General features: G+C 43.5%; 1 long non-coding RNA gene across 1 annotated transcript in view; it reads right to left on the bottom strand.

The window, feature by feature from the left end:
* The window catches only part of LOC138762779 (uncharacterized), a 51,960-nt gene that overhangs the window by 8,599 nt on the left and 21,847 nt on the right, over positions 1-21,514 (bottom strand). The window contains exon 2 of the long non-coding RNA XR_011357136.1: positions 18,211-18,353. This is a non-coding gene — a long non-coding RNA (uncharacterized lncRNA). The remainder of the gene's footprint in view (positions 1-18,210; positions 18,354-21,514) is intronic.

The following is a 21,514-nucleotide window of genomic DNA, read 5'->3' as shown; positions in this document are numbered from 1 at the left end:
TTGGATAATCATGTTGAGGAACTTTGGGGGACATCCGATGCGCTCTAGTATTTGCCAAAGCCCTTTCCTGCTCACGGTGTCGAAGGCTTTGGCGAGGTCAACAAAGGTGATGTAGAGTCCTTTGTTTTGTTCTCTGCACTTTTCTTGGAGCTGTCTGAGGGCAAAGACCATGTCAATTTTTCCACACCAATCATTTTAGAGCGATCCTATTTGAAGGTTGCATAGCTTGGTACATCACAGGTAACAGCAATCATCAAGGATCCACACCACCCAGGACATGCTCTATTCTCACTGCTGCCATCAGGATAGAGGTATCGGTGCCACAAGACTTGCACCACCAGGTACAGGAACAGTTACTACCATCAGGCTCCTCAACAACAAACTCAATCAGGGACTCATTTAAGGACTCATACATTTTTTTGTATTGCACAATCTGTTTCTTTACATTTCTTTATTTGTTTTCAGTTCTTTCTTTTGTGTACATATCTTTTTTTCTTGAGTACAGTTTGCATTTACTGATAAGTAAAAATTCTGCCTGTGAAAAAAGAATCAGAGTTGTGTGTTGTCAGTTGTACTCTGACAATATATCTGAACTTTGAACATGTGATGATAGATTCAGACTTCACTGGTTTTAATGTTCTGAGAGTTAAATGAGGCACCAACACCCATTTATTGGCTCAATCTTTGTGAATGATATCCCCATTTGTTCACAGTTAACAAAAAGTTACTCCCCTCACTTCATAAATGGTCGATGACATAATGAATCACCTTAGTGAGGCATTGTCCCATTCTTATTGATGTTAGTAATCCTAAAGATGGGATAATTGTATATTTTTGTTTACTTTTCCATTTTTACCAAACTTTCTGACTAAATGTTCTCAATATTATCAAAATCTCACATAAGTTCACTGTAATTTTGGGTGTCCCTCCCATTGTCCCAAAAGGGACCTCACACAACAGGTGGGGAAAATGTTAGTCCAGCTCATCAATAGGCACTAGGGCAGAGGGATGGAGGTTGATTTGCTTATGCTCTGGTTCAGTGGATACCGAGGTGATTGATGATGCCGATCCATAAATGGGACAGTGAATTTCTGATAGAATGGGGGATTGGGCAGTTCTGAAGTGCTGAGATCTTTTTGACATGCATTCTCAATGACGGCAATCAAGGTTCTGAGTGTCATCAAAAATGATTATTTTCCATGCTGAGCTTTCATTGGTTGAGGATTCCCTGGGATCTATAGAGATGTTTTTCATTTAATGATAATGAGTTTATTGTCATATACATTGTACAATGTACATATATACCAAAATTCTTTCTTGCTGCAACTGAACATGTATTTCGTTAAAAAAGAACTAAAATACAACCACATAGCTAATACTTAATTAAATTAAAAAGCAATTAACACAAAGATAGATAATTAATATCCACAGTTATCCTAGTTCAAAAAAAGTGACTTAGCTCTTTTGTGATGTCAGAGTAGACCATGATTAATGCAACAAGGAGAGGTTCGTGCCAGATAGATTTTGGAAAGAAATTGCTATTGAACCTAGATCAGGGACATAGCCAAGTTTTAACGTTAGGGGGAGTGAGCAGATAAAAAAGGCTCCACGACCACTGTCCCCTCAAAGCTGTGCGTGTGCACACCTGTTTTGCAACCAGTGCACAAAGGAAATTAAGGTGCACACATCCACAATGCATACCAAATCATTTTAAATTCATAAAACCTTTTTGTTTTGTATTTAACATCAAAACATAAGGAACTTAAGAAAGATACATTTTTAAAGGAAATCTATCATTGTTATTTGTATTTAACATCAAAACATGATAAAACACATGTACTGCACACCAGAGCTCCTGATGCCCCAACTTCGAACCCTCCCCTCAGTCTACCATACACTGGAGCTCCCTACCTGAACTGTTGGGCTCAATTTGCATCTAATTAATTCAGTTTTTAAATAAAACATTTTACTTACAGCTCTCTGATATACTTTGAACATAAATCGAATATCATTTTGCACCTTGGGTTCGTGCATGAGCAGCACGCAAACCCTGATCCATTCATGCATGGCATCTAATCCCCGATCCACCCCAGCTGAAGGGCTGAATGTGCCTAATCAGTAGGGAGCTTACACTGTTGACACCCAATAGACTGGAGTCACACAAGGAGATGGCAGATGCCTTGATGTGAAGCTAAACACAATCCGCAAGAAGAACTCAGCTGGAGAAAAAGAACAGTCGACATTTTGAGCTAGGACTCCAATCGATGATAGGTCTGTAAAACCATTTGCTATAGCCAATTTGTTATTGGGCTCCCTCCCTTCCGGACCCCTACTCAGCCTAATGGTTAATCCGTCACTGGTGAGTGCACAGTTCAAAAAGGCATCACTTTTGAACAAATGTGCTTGGGACAGTGGTTGTTCCCCCTGAACCACCCCCCCCCCTCCCCCAGCTGTGCCACTGACCCTGATGTGTTGGATTTTAGGCTTCTGTGCCTTCTGGCCAAATGTATCAGTGAGAAGAAGTTGTGACCAGGGTGATGGGAGTCATCAATGATGTTGGCTGCCTTCTTGAGACAGTGCCTGGGCAGTTGAATACCCAAGGAATTATTAAGGAGACTTTGTGAACATTCTTGATCATTTCCCCTGTCCACGTAATCTTTCCCCATGATAGAGCTTTTAATATCATATAAATAATGGGTGCCTGGTCATTGAAACTGATGAAGTGAATTTTTTTCTTGCCTTCGGATTTTGGTTCGTAACTTCTAGTAGATTTTAAAGTTTTGCAGAAGCACAAATTGTGGAATCTAACTTGTGTTTTGAGAGACTTGCTGTGAATAATCAGGTCCTGAAGACATATATGAGGATAAAGATCTCTGCTGCCCTATAGCAATTTTTCTCAATTGACTTAAGGCTATACTGGTGTATTGATGGCAATGGTGAATTTCAACAGTATCTGTGCTTTGTTATTAGTCAAGAGATAAGGAAAATTATCTGAAACGTTAGTGAGGTTAAGAAAGGCCATGTACTATGGCTGATGATGCAATGGACTGGGTACCGTGCTAGAATGAGGTTGATCTCATATTATTGCATCTCATTAGGTTCTTGAATTCCTTTTGCTAATCTATCCAGCTCACTAGTTTCCTCTTCTCCCAGAAAATTATCTTCAAAATTGTTAAAAAAATAGAAGTCCTGGGAATGCTGAAAAGTTCAAGAACCATTTCCAAAGAGAGAAACAATGTTGTGAATGAAGTTCTGAGGAAGGTTCATTGACCTGAAATGTTACCTCTATTTCTTTACTTCACAGATGCTGAGTAGCTAAGAACATAAAAAAATAGGAGCAAGAATAGCTCTGCCATATACTTGGGTGTTCTAGCTGTAGACTCAGCTCGACTTAGCCACCTTTCCCCTTAGTCCTTCTACTGTGAAGAAATGCCTTGAGTGACTAGTCATGGCTGGAATTAACATGTACTTGAGCAAAGATCTGGACCTGCTGCAATTCTCCTATCGTCACAGTTGCTCACAGCAGATACAATAGTGCTGGCTCTCCGCGCAGCTCTGGATCACTTTGAAAATAGTAATTAATATATACGGCTGCTCTTCATCGACTACAGCTTGGCCTTCAATACCATTATTCCCTCAGTGCTGGTCAAGAAGCTACAAACTCTAGGCCTCTGTACCCCACTCTGCATCTGGATCCTTGACTTACCCATTGGAAGACCATAGTCAGTACGAATTGGCTAATGGTAGGATAAGGAGATTGGGTCCAAATCTATACATCTCTCAAGGATGCCATGAAGGTGGATAGGATTGTTAACAAAGCCTCTGGTATGCCGGGCTTCATTAGTTGGGGGATTGAGTTTAAGAGTCATGAGGTAACATTGCAGCTCTATAAATCTCTGGTGAGACCACACTTGGAATATTGTGTTCAGTTCTGCTTACCTCATAACATGAAGGATGTGGAAACTATGGAGAGGGTGCAGAGTAGATTTATCAGGATGATGCCTGGATGGGAAAATATGCCCCTTATGAGGCAAAGTTAGCAGAGCAAGGGCTTTTCTCTGGTGTGAAAAAGGATGAGAGATGACTTAATAGAGGTCTAGAAGATTATGAGGGGCATAGATAAGGAAGGCAGACAGCAACTTTTTCGCAGGGTGAGAGTAGCAAATATGAAAGGACATCTGTCAAAATTGAAGGGAAGAAAATTTAGGGGAGACATCTGGGGTAAGTTTTTTACAGAGAGTTGTGGGTGCCTGGAATGTACTGCCAGGGATGGTGGTGACAGCTGGAACAATAAGGGCATTTAAAAGACTCTTAGACAGGAACATGAATGGAAGAAAAATAGAGGGTTATGAGGTAGGGAAGGTTTAGATTTTTTTTGTGGGTACATATGGGTCGGCACAATATCATGGGGTGAAGGGCTTGTGCCGTGCTGTAATGTTCTCTGTTCTATGTAAACAGGGAAGAATAAGATGAGATTGGAGAGTAATCAATATAGCTCTTTATTTAGGAAGGCTGTGTAGATAAGTAAGTTTAATATCAGTTTTGTGCATTTTTAATTAATAATTCAAAATCAGACAAATTATGATGTTGAACTGCTTATTTTATTTGAGAATAGACTCTATAGATTGATAAAATCATGAATGTGGTCAACTCGATAGATAAAAGGAATGTAATAGACTTTCACATGGATTTACAGAATAGATTTCTTGTGATGTTTATATTCAATTCTGAGATAAGAGTTGAAAGGAAATGTATCAGGATGATGAGAAAGTCTGCTGAATGGCGTGAAACGAATGAAGTTATTTTAACCCTCAATGTATTCATCATGTATTTTATTTATTTTAACATCCTTTAAGAATACATTCTCAATTATTTATTTGATTGCATTCCTGTCAAACTCCATGAGGCATTTTAGTGCATTAAAAGCACAAGTTAAACACAATCTTCAGCATCTTTGAGTCTGGGTCCTGGAATACCCTACTCGGTAATGTCAATTTCCTCAAAGAAATGAATGAAACAAGGACAGTCACTGTTTATCAATGCAAGATAGACCAAACAAAATGATCAGCACACAGCCGCGCTCTACTCGAAAGAAGACACACACACGTAGTGTCGTCAGGTTAAGCTCTGAGTTTTATTGGGCCTCATGCTCGACTTTTATACTTCCATTGTTCCCACCGTGGCCCCCCTTGGCTGACGTCACAACATGCATAACAAAAGGGGCTTTCCCGTGCACAGGTACTCTCCTGCATAACAATGCCCTTCTTCTCCACGCGCTGTCGCTGTCTGTTGGCTGTGCAGTAAGGCCAGTGCCATTTTGGGGTCGATGGCCTTTAAGTTGCCCTTGCCGTTCACCCGCCGGTTCTCTTGTAGGGGCCAGTGCTACTGCCCGGGCCTTTGGTTGCGCTAATCAACCAGAGCATTGGCTCGATCACCACATGACCACTTTCCCCCAAACCAGAAGTTTTGTCTTGTTATTGTCCTTGGTGCCCGGAGGCAGTCTCTGCAGCCTTCAGTGGCCTGCATCTTCAGCATGGTCCTGGTGTCTCGACCTGGCGTACAGGGTCCAGGTGTGCCGGCTGCAGCCTGTGGTGAAGACCTTCATCTTGCCTCTTACCTCCAGCTCAAATGTAGCCCCGTTGTTGCGGTTGATCCGGAATGGACCCTTGTATGGCCTCTGAAGCGGTGGACGATGTGGACCCCTGTGAATGAAAACATACTCACAGTCCTCCAGGTCTTTGTGTATGTTGGTCCTCATGTGTCCGTGACTGGAAGGTGGAATCGGGGCCAGGTTGCTGACTCTTTCCCTTAGCCTGCTGAGGTATGCTGTAGAGTCATCCTGCTGTCCTCCTGGGGATGGTACAATTTCTCCCGGGACCACCAGTGGAGCTCCATAGATGAGGTGTTGAGGTCTTCCTTGGGTGCCGTGTGGATGCCCAATAGCGCCCATGGTAGCTCGTCTACCCAGTTAGGTCCTTGAGCGTGATTTTGAGGTGCCTGTGGAAGCGCTCCACCAACCCATTGGACTGTGGGTGATAAGCTCTTGTGTGATGCAGCTGGGCACCCCACAGGCTGGTGAGGTCGGACCACAGACTGGTGGTGAACTGGACCCTTCTGTCGGATGTGATGTGGGATTGTAACCCAAACCATGCCACCTAGGATGAAATGAGGGCCCTGGCGCATGAGGTTGGATGTGTCTGCCAGTGGGACTGCTCTGGCCACCTGATGAAGCGGTCAACCATCGTGAACAGATAGCAGAAACCTGGGATGCCGGCAAGGGTTCTACTATGTCCATATGGATGTGGTCAAACCTTTGTTCTGCAGGCTCGAAGTGCTGAGATGGGGTCTTTGTGTGCTGCTGTACCTTGGTAGTTTGGCACTGCATGCACACCTTCACCCACCCACTGACCTGTTTCCGCATCCATGCCACATGGACTGTGGTCCTGATGGATCGGTGAGGCAGTCCGTGGATGGAGTTGAAAACCTGTCATCTCCAAGCTGCTGGGACGATGGGTCTGAACTGACAAGTGGCCACGTTGCACAGAAGACAGATGTTACCTTTGCCGACTGGGATGTCCTGGAGCTGCAGTCCCAATATGGCAGTCCTGTACTGGGGGAATCTCCTCATCTTTCTGCTGCACCTCCGCCAGTACCACGAAGTCCACTCCCATCAATAATGTGTGGATTCTTTGCCTGGACAGCGTGTCAGCCACTGCATTGTCCTTGCTGGAGATGTACTTTACATCTGTGGTGTACTCCGAGATGTAAGACAGGTGTCATTGCTGGCAGGCTGACCAGTGGTCTGAGATCATAGCCAAGGTGAAAGTCAGGGGCTTGTGATCTGTGAAAGCCTTGAAGGAACTGCCCTCTAGGAAGTACCGGAAGTGGTGGATGGCTAGGTAGAGTGCCAGTAGCTCTCTGTTGAAAGTGCTGTACTTCAGTTCTGGAGGCCGCAGATATTTACTGAAGAAAGCCAGTGGCCGCCAAGTTCCTTTGATCTGCTCTTCCAGAACTCTGCTAATCGCCATTCCTGAGGCATCCACCATCAGTGCAGTTGGAGCATCTGACCTGGGATGCGCCAGGAGAGTGGCATCTGGCAGGGCTTCTTTGGTCTTCACGAAAGCTTCCACTGTCTCCTCATTCGAGGTAATGTCCTTCACCTTGCCTCCTATCCAGGTGAACAAGGGCTGCATGATCTGGGCAGCTGAGAGGATGAACCTGTGATACAAATTGATCATCCCCTCGAACTCCTGTAGGCCCTTGGTTGTGTTGGGTCTGGGGAACTTCAGGTTGGCCTCCACTTTACTGGGTAGTGGTGTGGCTCCTTCCCTGATTATCCTGCGGCCCAGGAAGTCGATGGACTCCAATCTGAACTGGCTTTGGCTGGGTTGATCATCAGACCGAACTCACTCAGTCAGGTGTAGAAGTTGCAGAGGCATGCCATATGCTCCTATTGGTTCCTGCTCACCACCAGGACGTCATCCAGCTAATCAAAGGTGCCATCCAGGTCTCCACCCACTGAATCCATGAGTCTCTGGAAGGTCTGTGCGGCATTCTTTAGCCCAAACTGCATTCAGAGGAATTCGAAGAGGCCAAATGGGGTGATATCATCAGGGTGCACCGGGATCTGATGATACCCCCACACGAGGTCCACCTTGGAGAAGATCCTTACCCCATGCCGGTCATGGATGTGTGGCACAGGGTACTGATCTGGTGTGGCCTCACTGAGCTGACGGTAGTTGCTGTATGGTCTCCAGCCCTCCAGTAGCTTTGGGTATCATGTGCAGGGGAGAAGCTCATGGTTTGTCCTATGGCCGTACGATGCCGAGCTCCTCCAGCTTCCTGAATTCCTCCTTTGCCAGCTGGAGCTTCTCCGGAGGAAGGCGTCTTGCCGTTGTGTGAAGCGGTGGGCCCTGAGTCAGGATGTGGTGCTGTACTCTGTGTCGGGCCATCACCGTGGTGAATTACAGGAACTGCAGGACCCTGGAGTTCTTGTTGTCCAATCTCTGTACAGAGTCCAGGTGGAGTGCGGGAAATCTGGCATCTGTGAGGGGGAAGGTTTAAAAAGTCTTGGCCTGGACCAATCTCCTTCCCTTGAGGTCCACTAGCAGGCTGTGGGCATGCAGGAAGTCTGCACAAGAAGTGGCTGTTCCACTGCAGCCAGTATGAACACCCACAAGAAGAGACTGCCTCCCAACTGCTGCTGGATCTTCTGAGTACCATAGGTCCAAATTGTGCTGTTGTCGGCAGCCCTTGACATGGGGCCCAACTGCGTTCCTAGTGTCCTGTCCCGACGGGGGCAGGATGTTGGCCTCTGCTCCTGTATCCATGAGGCAATGTTGTCCGGACTGGTGGTCCCAAACGTACAGGATGCTGTCTTGGCGGCCAGCCGTCATGGCCATTAGCGACGGCTGACCCTGACGTTTCCATGAAATGTGCATGGTGGCCTGCATCTGCCGCTCCGGTGTCCCATCTCTGGTGGTAGAAACACCACTGGTCATCTGGATCACCGCCTCTGGGGCGCTGCTGTTCTCTCAGCGGCTTTGCATAGGTTTGGCTGTAGGGTTTAGTGATGACCCCCAAGGGCACCAAGCACTCTCTCTTCTGCTTCCACAGAGCATCCGCTCGTGCTGCGACTTTCTGGGGGTTGTTGAAATCCGCATCAGCCAGGAGCAGTTGGATGTCCTCGGGCAGTTGCTCTAGGAATACCTGCTCAAATATGATGCAGGGCTCATGTTTGCCCAGGAGGGCCATCATCTCGTTCATAAGGGCTAATGGGGGCCTATCCCCTAGCTCATCCAGGTGGAGCAGACTTGCCCCTCTCTCATGCCGTGAGAGCCCGAAGGTCTCGATCAGCAAGTCCTTGAAGTTGGTGTATGTGCCTTCCGATCGGGGCTCCTGGATGAAGTTGGCCGCCTGGCCTGCTTTGTCTAGGTCCAAGGCACTAACCATGTGGTAGTGCCTGGTGGATTCTGCGGGGATCTGCCAGATCTGGAACTGTGCCTCAGGCTGGTCAAACTACATGTGTGGTTGATTCATCCACAAGGTTGGTAGCTTTGGAGTCACCGCGTTGAGTGCTGCCTGTTCACTCATCGCTGGGTTTAGATGTCGTCAAGGCCGTCGGGGTCACTAATTGTAGCCATGCACTACTTTAAAGAAGACACATGCACATAGTGTAGTCAGTTGAAGCTCTGAGTTTTATTAGGGCTCAGGCCCAACTTTTATACTTGTGCTGTTCCTGCTGTGCCCCCCCCCCCCCCCCCTGGCCGACATCACAACATGCATAACAAAAGTGGGTTTCACACGTGTGGGTACTTTCCTGCATAACAATGCCTTTCTACCCTGCACACTGTCCCTGTCTGTTGGCTGTGCAGCAAGGCCAGCGCCATTTTGGGGTCAATGGCCTTTCAGCTGCTCTTGCCGTTCACTCGCTGGTTTGCTTGTTGGGGCTAGTGCCGCTGCTTGGGCTGTTGGCCTTTGGTTGTGATTGCCGTGGCAACGGGCTACCATGGGAGAACAATAAGGGGATCTGATCCCAGACTGCGCCATCAAATGTGTAAGGTAGAAACTGGCTGAAAGAATAGCCAGGATCCAATACTGAGTGCAGTCAATGTATTGCTTTTGGCTACAAAATCACATCGGTTGTCTCTCCCTCTTTCTCTTTGTAGGGAAGCACCTGTGCCCTGATTAGTTTTATTCTGATGATGCAGCTGAGACTGGAAATAGCGTGTCAAGAATTGTAATCAGGCATCTGTGTTTAAACAATCACTGGCACCGCAAGCTGAAACTCTACCTGCAATCACACTGCCCACAACGTACACATTTGGCATAGAAACTTCATTTGGAGGCTCCATTTCCTATCTATGAGGTCAATGGAATTACTTGGACTTACTTTGGAAGAAAAACTGTTGCTCAGTTCTTTTAACACTGTAAACTCATGAGTAAGGTGCAGTAATGATAATTTAAATACCCAGATCATTGGAAGGCTGCTACTGAACATGCCAACAAAATGAGGCAGGCACAAATATTAGCCTCATTTCCATGGGCAAACCATTAGAAGCTGGAGTAAATCAGCAGGTCAGGCAACATCCATGGGTAGAAATAGTGAATCAACATTTCAGGGTGGAACCCTTTACAAAGACCCTTAAACGATAAAGAAGATTGACCATTTTGACCTGTGGATGCTGCCTGACCCTTCTGTTCCTCCAGCCACTTATTGTTTACTCAAAATTCCAGCATCTGTACTTTTTGTGTTTAGTCATTGCTGTGATCACTTGTGGTTTTTAGAATGCAGGCATATATTGGGACAATCAAGGAATTTTGCCACTATACGGGCAGCCTAAAAAAGGAAAGAGCAGGAATTTTTAAGTCAATTCCAGCACTGTGATTTATCCTGCAGGACCCCTACTACTTTTCGGGGGAAGCCTGCAGTCTAAACAGCACTGCAAAACTCACCTCAAGAATTTGATGTCCACCTGATGATGTGCTATGATGCACTCAGCATGCGACAATCAGTGCGGGTGTTTTAAGTATTCTGCGTGAGTGCGTGAATTCATTGTTGGTGCGAATAATGCCATGCATACGCATTGCTACCTTCAGCACCGTCTGAGAATCAACAGGCATTATCTCTTCTGCCTGGATGCCTTCTCGGACGCAGATTAGGGACATCGGCGATGCCGCCGATGTGATGACATCATGCATCAGATGTTAGTTTCAGACGCGGGCCATGTTGCTCCACGTGCAAGCATCAGGACTAACGCGCACAGGAATTTGCAGACTAAAAAGGCGTGCAGTGTAAACGACCACAAGGTGAGTAATTATGTTTTTTCTGTGATTTTCCCATCACTTCAGTCTAAAAACAGTAATTGCCTCTTCATTCTTTAAAAAAAAATTATTTAAAGTTTTAAAAAATATAAATATAAAACACAAAGTAAAACTAAAGCTACCCCCTATAACCCTCCCCCACCCCCCCTAACAACTATCTCGCCCCTTATAGCTTCCCCCCTTGGAGCTTATATATTTCAAATAATTATACAAAATCTAAATAGGTTAAGTTGCCAATCGACATGTCAAACTACATCTTTAAACATGAAGCATCTACTCTACATTTAAATCCATACATTCCAAATACAAAGACCACATTTTAATTAAAAAAAGAGTAATTATTTCATAAATTATATGTTATCTTCTCTAAGTACAAACACAATTGAATTTCTTTATGCCATCTTTGTATACATAACTCAGCATCATTTTTCCAAGTTACTGCTTTACATTTTCTGGGCACCGTCAAGCCCAATCGAATAAGCGCGATTTGAGGTTTTTCCATGCGTACTGTAATTGGATTCATATATCCCAATAAACACATCCATAGATCCACATATAATTCTGTTTTGAATAAATCTCGCAAAAATTTAATAACTTTCTCCCAAAAAGGCTTAACCTTAATACATTCCCATACTGAATGCACAAACGTATCAGTCTGATTCCCACATCGGAAACACAAATCGGACTCACTAAAACCATATCTCTTTAACTTTTCAGTGGTTAAGTATAACTAATGTAGAAAATTATAATTAACTAAACTATAATGTACATTAATTAATTTTGTAACACTCTCCAAACACAATTCAGACCATTCTTGTTCAGAAATAGGAATAGATAACTCTTGCTCCCATTTATCCCTTACTCTAAAAACATCTACCTTCTTCATATTTGCTTGTAACAACAAATACATTTCTGAAACAAACCCTTTCTTCCCTTTATCTGTAACTAATTTCTCAAACTTCGACAAACTAGGTAATATTAACTCTCGCACAAAACACCTCATCAATAAATCACATCTTCTTTGGCTTGGCTTCGCGGACGAAGATTTATGGAGGGGGTAAAAAGTCCACGTCAGCTGCAGGCTCGTTTGTGGCTGACCAGTCCGATGCGGGACAGGCAGACACGATTGCAGCGGTTGCAAGGGAAAATTGGTTGGTTGGGGTTGGGTGTTGGGTTTTTCCTCCTTTGCCTTTTGTCAGTGAGGTGGGCTCTGCGGTCTTCTTCAAAGGAGGCTGCTGCCCGCCAAACTGTGAGGCGCCAAGATGCACGGTTTGAGGCGTTATCAGCCCACTGGCGGTGGTCAATGTGGCAGGCACCAAGAGATTTCTTTAGGCAGTCCTTGTACCTTTTCTTTGGTGCACCTCTGTCACGGTGGCCAGTGGAGAGCTCGCCATATAATACGATCTTGGGAAGGCGATGGTCCTCCATTCTGGAGACGTGACCCATCCAGCGCAGCTGGATCTTCAGCAGCGTGGACTCGATGCTGTCGACCTCTGCCATCTCGAGTACCTCGACGTTAGGGGTGTGAGCGCTCCAATGGATGTTGAGGATGGAGCGGAGACAACGCTGGTGGAAGCGTTCTAGGAGCCGTAGGTGGTGCCGGTAGAGGACCCATGATTCGGAGCCGAACAGGAGTGTGGGTATGACAACGGCTCTGTATACGCTTATCTTTGTGAGGTTTTTCAGTTGGTTGTTTTTCCAGACTCTTTTGTGTAGTCTTCCAAAGGCGCTATTTGCCTTGGCGAGTCTGTTGTCTATCTCATTGCGGAAACTGCCAAAATGTTTGGCCTGGAAGTCAGCCTGAAGAAAACTGAGGTCCTCCATCAGCCAGCTCCGCACCATGACTACCAGCCCCCCCACATCTCCATCGGGCACACAAAACTCAAAACGGTCAACCAGTATAAATCACATACTTGATAATAATCAAACAATGTGTTCTGTAATATACCAAACTTCTCTCTAAGTCTATCAAACAAAAGAAATAAACCTGCTCCAAAACAATCTTCCACTAATATCAACCCCTTTGAATCCCAGTCCTTCAAATAAGGATTATGCTTAGAAAATGGAATTAATTGATTCTGATATAATGGTGTTTTAACTGAAAGCACATCCTTGGCTCCTATACATTGATTCCACTTATTCCATACCCTCAACAAATGATTCAACACAGGTAATTTATATCTTTGTAAAAGCAATGAATTTTATTTTTATATAAAATGCTGAACTGAACTTTCTTGAACCTGATCATTTCTACATTAGCCCACCTCGGCGGTTGATCAATATCAAACAACCTGTTAATAAATTTCAACTGTGTAGCCTGATAGTAATTTTGAAAATGTGGCAATTGAAGGCCTCCCAAATCGTACTTCCATGTTAATTTTTGCATAGATACTCTAGCTAACTTACCTTTCCACAAAAACAAATGTACTACTTTATTCAATTCCTTAAAAAACTTCCCCAGGAGGGGACTAGGAATAGATCGGAACAAATATTGAATACGTGGATATATATTCATTTTAACACAATTTACCCCGCCAATCAATGTTAATGGCAAATCTTTCCATCTATCTAAATCAGACTTAAGTCTGATTAAGCCTCTTCATTCTTCATGGAATTACCTCAATAAAGTATTTCATAAGTTTTGTCACTGTTGTAGTGTGGAATGCATGGCAGACAGTCTGCATCCAGCAAATGTGCACAAAAAAATGTGATAATGACCAGATGAAACCTTGAACAGTAAAGCAGAGGAACAGGCCCTACAATCCATGAACCTGTGTCAATCCAAAGTTCAACTGTAATGCTTGTACATGATACTTATCCCTTTATTCTCTGCCTTTTCATGTGTCCACCAAGAAAGAATCCTCAATGCCGTTACTGTATCTCCATCCACTACCACTCACGCTAGCCTACTGCAAGTAGCCAAAACCTTATGTGTAAACATTTTTTGCCTCCTCACCTTAAATACTTGTCCTGTAGTCTTGAGATTTTTACCCTGGGAAAAAGAATCTGACTGACTACCCCGTCATTGACTCTCATAATTTTATAAACTTCTCTCAGCCTCCAATGCTCTAGAGAAATTTGTCCAACCTCAATGGTGAGCCCATGTCCTCAATTCCAGGCAACATTCAGGCAGGGTCAGCATCATGAGGGGGCATTTGTTGGCCATGCTGCTCCCCCCCATGAGTTCTTGTGCCCCCTCCCCACCAGTTGGATGCCGGTGAAAAAACAGTGCACCCCTATATGGGCATATCCAGGGTATGGCAGGATTGCCTGGGGTGTCATGTGAAGGGAACACCCCCATCCCCCTCCTGAGTGCTATTCTGGTCATACAAGGAACACATGCCTGTTTCTTCTCCAATTGGTACACTTGTCCTCCTTCCCCATCCTAACATTTGCTCTCAATAATCCAAAGTGAAATACAACATGATGGCTACCAAGGTCAGGTCTTGCGACACCTCCTTGTCGCCATTTATTTTGATGCATTGGCCACCCCTAGCGTTATTTTGCATAGATACTCCACTGCCCTCCGCAGTTATCCTAATGCCTCTTGATTAGATTTGTTCTGACGCCGACTCTGCATCCAGGTAAAGCTCTTTGGTACCTTTTCCAAAGCTCCTACATCCTCCTGCATTGGAATTGCTCAAATACTCCAAGTGCAGACCAACCAAAGTTTTATGTGGCTGCAAAATGACCCTCTTTTTTACTCCATGTCCCAACCAATGAAGGCCTCTTTATCACCTTTACCTACATGTGTGGCCAGTTTCAGTGAGTTATAGACCCCAGATCCCTTTGCTCAGCAATGGTTTTAAGAGTCCTATCATGAACTGTATTTATTCTACTTACAGATCAACACCACACTCTTGTCTCGTAATTTGTCCTGAGATATTTTTACTTTTTATTGCTGTTGATTGGGAGATAAATGTCAGCCAGGCCACTGGGAATAATACCCACATTTTTCATCAAAACAGTTCCAATCAGTGGAGATACAAAAGGCTACAGATGCCTGATTCTGGAGCACAAAGTAATTCTACTGGAGGATTTCAGTTAGTTAAGCAGCAATGGTGAGGATAAAAAGAATAAGAGATGTTTGAGATTAAAGTCCTTCATTAGTACTCATGATGTGGAGCCAATAAAAGGAGGTGAAGATGGGAGGGGTCAGCAAGGGCACTGGTGAACCAGAGAGGAGTAATGAATGATGGAGAGATGGAGCTGGATCAGGAATGATGTGAAGCTGGAGGGACACAGGCAAAAGGTTGATTGGTGCCAGAGAAGGAAAGAGGGAGAGAGGGGATAGAAAGAGAGGGGAAAAGAGAGAGAGGGAAGAACAGATGGAGTGAGATGGGATAGTGAAACAAGAAAGTCTACAGATGTTGAAGTCGAGTGTAATACTCAAAAGTGCTGGAGAATCTCAGCAGGTCTGTGGCATGCATCAGACGTAAAGGGTACCCAATGTTCCAGGCCTGAGCCCTGGACCCTATGCTGTACCTATATTAAACTAATATTTGAGTTTCTCCAGCATCTCTGTGAATAGTAGTGGGAGTGAGAGAGCTGGTGGATGGTAATAAATAGGACCAAAATCTGAATTCTGATCAGTGAAAAAGGTGATAATGCAGGTAATAGGATTTTTTACTAGAAAGGTGACCAGATGGAACCAGAAGGGGGAGGAATTTTTCACACTCGCCTAAGAGTGCAGAGAACAGTTTGATTTAAGGTTTCATCCCATCGATGGTTCTTCTAACATCTATGGAAAATCATCACATTTAAGAAATTGCAAATAAGAGTACAGAGAATGTAATAGCTTTGAGCTAATTGTTTACTGCATATCAACAAGCAATAAGAGAAACTTCTAAGGATGCATCTTATCATTATTAGAAACAAGGGGAAAAAAGATTCTGTAAAGTTGAGTTTACTGACTGTTGGAAACTGTTTTACTGCTCCTCATATTGTTTTTTATTGGTGGTGTAAGAGAGCAATGCCTTACCCTTATGTTAGTTCCCTTTAAATTGTGTCTCCTGGATTTCTTGATTAATTGCTGTTTGTGGAAACCATCTGGAAAATTATCTGGCTTCAATCTCTTTCATTTATCCACTGTGTTTTGTTTAAATTACTGCCGGTAAATTTCCCCTCTACTCAGTTCCGGTCAAGCCTGGTCTTTATACAACAAAGGGAAGGATTCATTTTGCAGTTTTTCATGTCTTACTCCATTAAATACAGATCTGCACTTATTTCTAATTGTTCTATTTCTTCTTTACCATTCATTTTTCTTGATATGACAGAATTTTTCTAGTTAACTAGAGTAATTAGCAATTTTTTCCCGTTTCCCAATTTTATTCCTCTTGTTTTTTAAAAAAATTATTTCCTCTTTTATTGTTCCCTGAACCTTCAATTAGTTTTAACACCAGTCCAAACATTTGATATGAATTATGATTGCTTCACCTCATGAATAAATACTAATTTGTGATTTACTAAGTTGCTGAACAGAATCTCGATAATGATGCATCAGTTAGCAGTATCTTCTATTCTTTTGTGGCTAATTAATTCGATATGTTTTCAAAGTCTATCATAATTGACTTCCCTCATTTGATTAATATAATTTCAAAACTATTTCCAGCTTTTCTTGATTGGAGTCTATTATGAGTTCACCATAACTGTATTGGCTATTACTTTCTCCCTAAAGGCTATCAGACTTGTTGCATTGAGTAGCTGTCACTATATTGAAATGTCAGTTGGATTCAGTGATAGGAACATTAAATTGCAGAGTTTAAAATATGATCAATTTATAACATTTTCTCAATGATCTGAAGCTCTGCTTCAATCATCCAGTTTCTTGGATATTTCTAAAAATGTATTTGATGGGTATTTACCCTTCATCAACTGTTAAATACAAATCATCCAGAATTACGGATATTTTCCACACTTCACTTTGGAAACAGGCAACAGGCATCATGTTATTATTTTTATGATCTGAATTTGTCTTTCTTCATTATAGGAACTACTGTGTCAATTGTCATTATACTACATGTCATTCCTTTCTAGTTAATGGGTTATGATACATAATAAATAACGAATTTTAATGAACATTAAAATGCAGATTCAAATATATTAGTAGATGATTGTGACTAACCCTAGATCACTTCCATCAACCATTTATCATGGATGATCAGTCATTTAATGTACCTAAATCTGCATGGTAATTAAGACGTAATAGTGCTACAAAGTGATTTATATTTATATATTAAGTGTCAAATCCCAAATGTTGGTCTAGAGATCCATATAACCATATAAGAGTCCACTGCCATTAAAGTGGTAAGATTTGAAACAACACATTTAACATGATCATGAGTCAAAGAGAAAGATACTTCGTTTCAGAATCTGAGAATTGTTTAGTAAACCCCATTATTAAGATTACAATTATGTTTCATTATTCAAAGGACACTTCATGTTTGGGCAAATTGGAGGAAATGTGGGACAGGCTTAACATCTCCAACACAATGACATTTTTATAGCATTTCTTTGACAGAGCAGTTTCATATAATGCAATATAATCAGCATGCTTTTGGATGACCCTTTAACAAAATTAAGTGCTCAACTAATCAGAAATGTTCATTCATGATGTTGTGGTGGTTTGGCATTTTTATGCCAGTTTTATTCTGGTTTACATTTAAATTTTTTTATTCAACTTTATTGTCATTGTGCCAAGTACAGATACAAAGCCAATGAAATGAAATTAGCATCTAACCAGAAATACAAAGAATAGTGCTATTTACAAGTAACTGTGAATAAAAGCAAGCGCTCTAGCAAACAAATGAGTATAAAAATACTGACAGTAAAATATGGGTACGATACTGCTCAGCACTGTGATGTAAGGTTCACCAGGGTCACAGCCTCAGGAAAGAAGCTCTTCCTGAGCCTGATGGTTCAGGAGCGGAGGCTCCTATAGTGCCTACTGGATGGAAGGAGAGCAAAAAGTCCATAATTAGGGTAAGATGCATCCTTGATGATGCTTTTCACCCTCCCCAGGCAGCATTTCTGATAGATGTACTCAGTGGTGGGCAATTGGGTGCTGATAATCTGCTGGGCAGTTTTTTACCACCCACTTGAGTGCTTTATGGTCTGACATGGGACATTGCCATACCACACTGAGGTGCCATAGGTGAGTATGCTCGTAATGGTACAGCAGTAAAAATCCATCAGTAACTTGAGACAGAGGTGAGCTTTCTTGATGCTCCACAAGAAATAAAGGCGCTGTTGTGACTTTTTGATCAGGGTGGAGGGGTTCAGGGGCCAGATGAGATCATCGGATATGTGGACCCCAAGGAATTTGAAACTTGGAACACTACAGCTCCATTGATGTAGATAGGGCCATGAATGTGGCTCCCAGCACACCTGAAGTCCACAATGATCTCCTTGGTCTTCTGGCTGATAAGGGCCAGGTTATTGTCAGCACACCATGTGGCCAGGTGTTGAACCTCTTCTCTGTAGACTTGTCTCATCATCCCCTCTGATCAGGCCAACCATCGTGATGTAATCTGCGAAAGTGATTATGGAATTAGAACCATGTACAGGTATTCCCCGACTTGTGATCTATGTGACTTGCGTCCATCCACATTTACGACTGGAATTTAAAAAATAATAATAAAATAAAGAAAAAATATGAAAATATAAAACGGTGAAAATCGGGCCTATCTATGGTGGCTATCATGTTGGCTGGTGTCCAACCTTTCGCGAGATCCAGCCTTGGTGCCACCATGTTGAGATATTTCACAGTATTTTAACTCCTTGTATCATTTTTTTTTGCTTCTGTTGCTCAATATTCTGATGGTCAGACAGATTTTAGAGGCCAGTAGAGTCTGCAGGATGCTCAAACTCCACAGCAACAGAGAAAATGAAATGGATTTTGAGATAGAACAGAAGTAAATCAATCAGAATATGTTGTGACAGAATATGTGTGTTTTATATTGTATATAGATATGATTTTGAGAGATAAAGTATGGTAGGTTTTTTTTTAGTGTTGGTCACATACAAATATCTCAAAACAGGTCTCATTTAAAATACTGGAGATCTGCTCAAGCTCGACATACCGGCTCCAAATACATTTGCAAAAGCTTTGTGGAGTACCCAAGAGACTTCACTAATGGATTATTGTTTTGAAAAGCAACAGATAAAAAGAAGTCATTAGAGTCACGGGCTGTCTGGGAGTGCTGCTTGCTGTTCTAAGAGGGTCATGTGGTTTTGCAAAGCAGAGAGAGAGTTAAAAGGACTTTTCTCTAAGAGTGAGAGAGAGAGAGAGAGAGAGAGAGAATTAATTTCTGCAGTTTTACAGTTCAGCTGCAGCTGGGGCTGGAACAGGACATGCTGGCAAGCTTGTGGAAAACCCCATTTTGAGGATGGGTTTGTGAGTTTTTAGTTCAGCCTGGTCAAAGCCCTTGTGGTCCATACAAGAGCAGAGGACTGGCTGTCTAATGTTTCACTTGAAATAAGAGAAGCAAAAAGGGACTCTGTGGTGACCTGAAGGAAAGAGAGTATCATCTGGAACACCCTGATGGGGCAAGTTTCTTCAGCAAGACACTGAAGTGGCTGATTAAAAGGAATCAGTTGTGGGTGTCCAGCAAACAACAAATCTCTCTTTGAAAACCGACAAGAACCTTCCTGAGCAGTAACCATTTACTTTTCAAGCACCAAAGCCCAGTGAACTTCATAAATGTTAAATTCTGTGCACAGTATGTGAATTGCCTATTTTGGGGTTCTATGGGCTCGTAACAGTCCATTCCAAGATATAACCAGTCATCCGGAGAAGAACACGGACAGATGTTGGGGAGTATCTGCAGAGGAACACAATCATAGGTGAAAAGAGAGTACAGAAGAGGGCTCAACACACACCCCTGAGGCCTGCTGGTGCTTAGGGTAAGAATGGAGGAGGAGAGGTTGTCTAACTTAACAGATTGGGTCGGTTAGTCAGAAAGTCCAAGATCCAGGGATGAGCTGATACCAAGCAAGCGAAGTTTGGTGATCAGCTTGAGAGAATCACAGTATTAAATGCTGAGCAAAAGTCAAAGAATAGCATTCTGGCATAAGAGTTGGAGCTGTCCAAGTGGGTAAGGGCAGAGTGAAGTGCTGTGGAAATGGCATCCTCAGCTGACCTGTTGGTACAATAGGTAAATTGATGGGAGTCCGGGGTGGTGGGCAAACAGGATTTCAAATGTGACACAGCCAATGTCTCAAAGCACTTTGCAATGATGGCGATGAGTTCTAATGGAGGGAAGTTGTTCAGGTTTGTGGCAATGGAATGCTTTGAGATTGGTATGATGCTGGCAATCTTGAAGCTTGTGGGGACAACTGCCTGGGCCAGCAACAGATTGAAAGTGTCTGTAAAGTTATCGACCAACTTCCCTGCACAGACTGAGCACACGGATATAATTGAATGTGATATAAACAGTGAGAAATGTAATAACACTGGCAGTACAGAGGCATAGCTACTAGGCCTGTTGTCACATGGCACAAGTGACTGGGGTTCAATCCTGACCTCTCTGTGAAGTTTCCATTTTCTCCCTCTGACATGTGGGATTCCTCCAGGTGCTCTAGATTCCTCCCACATTTAAAAATGTGTGCAGGTTGATAGGCTAATTGATCACTGCCCCTCGTGTCTATGCCAATTTTTCTTGTCCATTGCGTCAATATGGATAAACCAGGTCAAGTCACTGGAGATGTTTACTGCAGGAACTTAAAACTCTACTGTCTTCACCTTTTCACATTGATGTAGACTGGGTAAATGGAGTGGGGGGAGGGGGGAGGGTGGGTGGGTGGGGGGTAGAATGTAATCTCTGTTCCTCTTTCCAGAAGTCTATAACTAGCTCTTTGGTTTTGCAGTCAATGAGGGAGAAGTTGTCCTGGCACCAACCTCTGCCCCCTCGATGTCCCTTCTATATTTTGACTCTTCTTTGCTGGAGATTGTCCCCACAATAGTGGGGTCATCTGCAAATCCATAGATGGAGTTGGAGCAGTGTTTGACCACACAGTAGGCGCTTTTGCAGAAAAAAAAGTGGATATAAAGACAGATATCTTCCATTTTTACATTGTTGCACTTAACTTCATTAAAAAGTCCGAAGGTGGAATGACTGCTCAAACTTGTTCCAGCTTCCATCTGCCTAGAGTGGTACACTTAGAGGTGGAGTGAAGTCGCTCCACCTCCTGCATGAAAGGATTGCAGTTGAAAGCAGCTCCAAACAGAAATGTAAGATGATTGATGTCGCGCTGATTGCCCAGTTGCCCCACTGCACTGTCACAGAACAGCCGGTGGAGCTGTCAGGCTGCGCTCGCTCACTTTGCGCCACTCCCTCACACCACCCACTCCATCACAGTGCCCTGCTCCCTCAAGCCACTCCCCTGTCGTGCTCTCTCACATTGTCTGCTCCTGACAGGGCTGTCAGGCAGTGGGGTGGTGGAATTGTCAAGCAGTGGGGTAGGGGTCTCTCAGGCAATGGGGGGATGGTGGAACTGTAAAGCAGTGGGGGGAGGGGGGGTGGTGGTGGCAGGGTTGTTGCAGGGCGGCTGCTGCTGTGCTACACGTGCCGTCCCATTTTGCCTTGAGAAGCCAGCTCTGGGCTCCATAAAAGGTCTGTGCTATCTGCCTTTTCTGTACTCTGCATAAAAGGTAAATTCACTTAAAAATAATTGAGCAGGCGATAACGTG

This window comes from Narcine bancroftii, chromosome 5, assembly GCF_036971445.1.
Source record: "Narcine bancroftii isolate sNarBan1 chromosome 5, sNarBan1.hap1, whole genome shotgun sequence".
Taxonomy (NCBI): Eukaryota; Metazoa; Chordata; class Chondrichthyes; order Torpediniformes; family Narcinidae; genus Narcine; species Narcine bancroftii.
The sequence above is the reverse complement of the archived record's forward strand: the minus strand, read 5'-3'. Positions and strand labels throughout refer to the sequence as shown.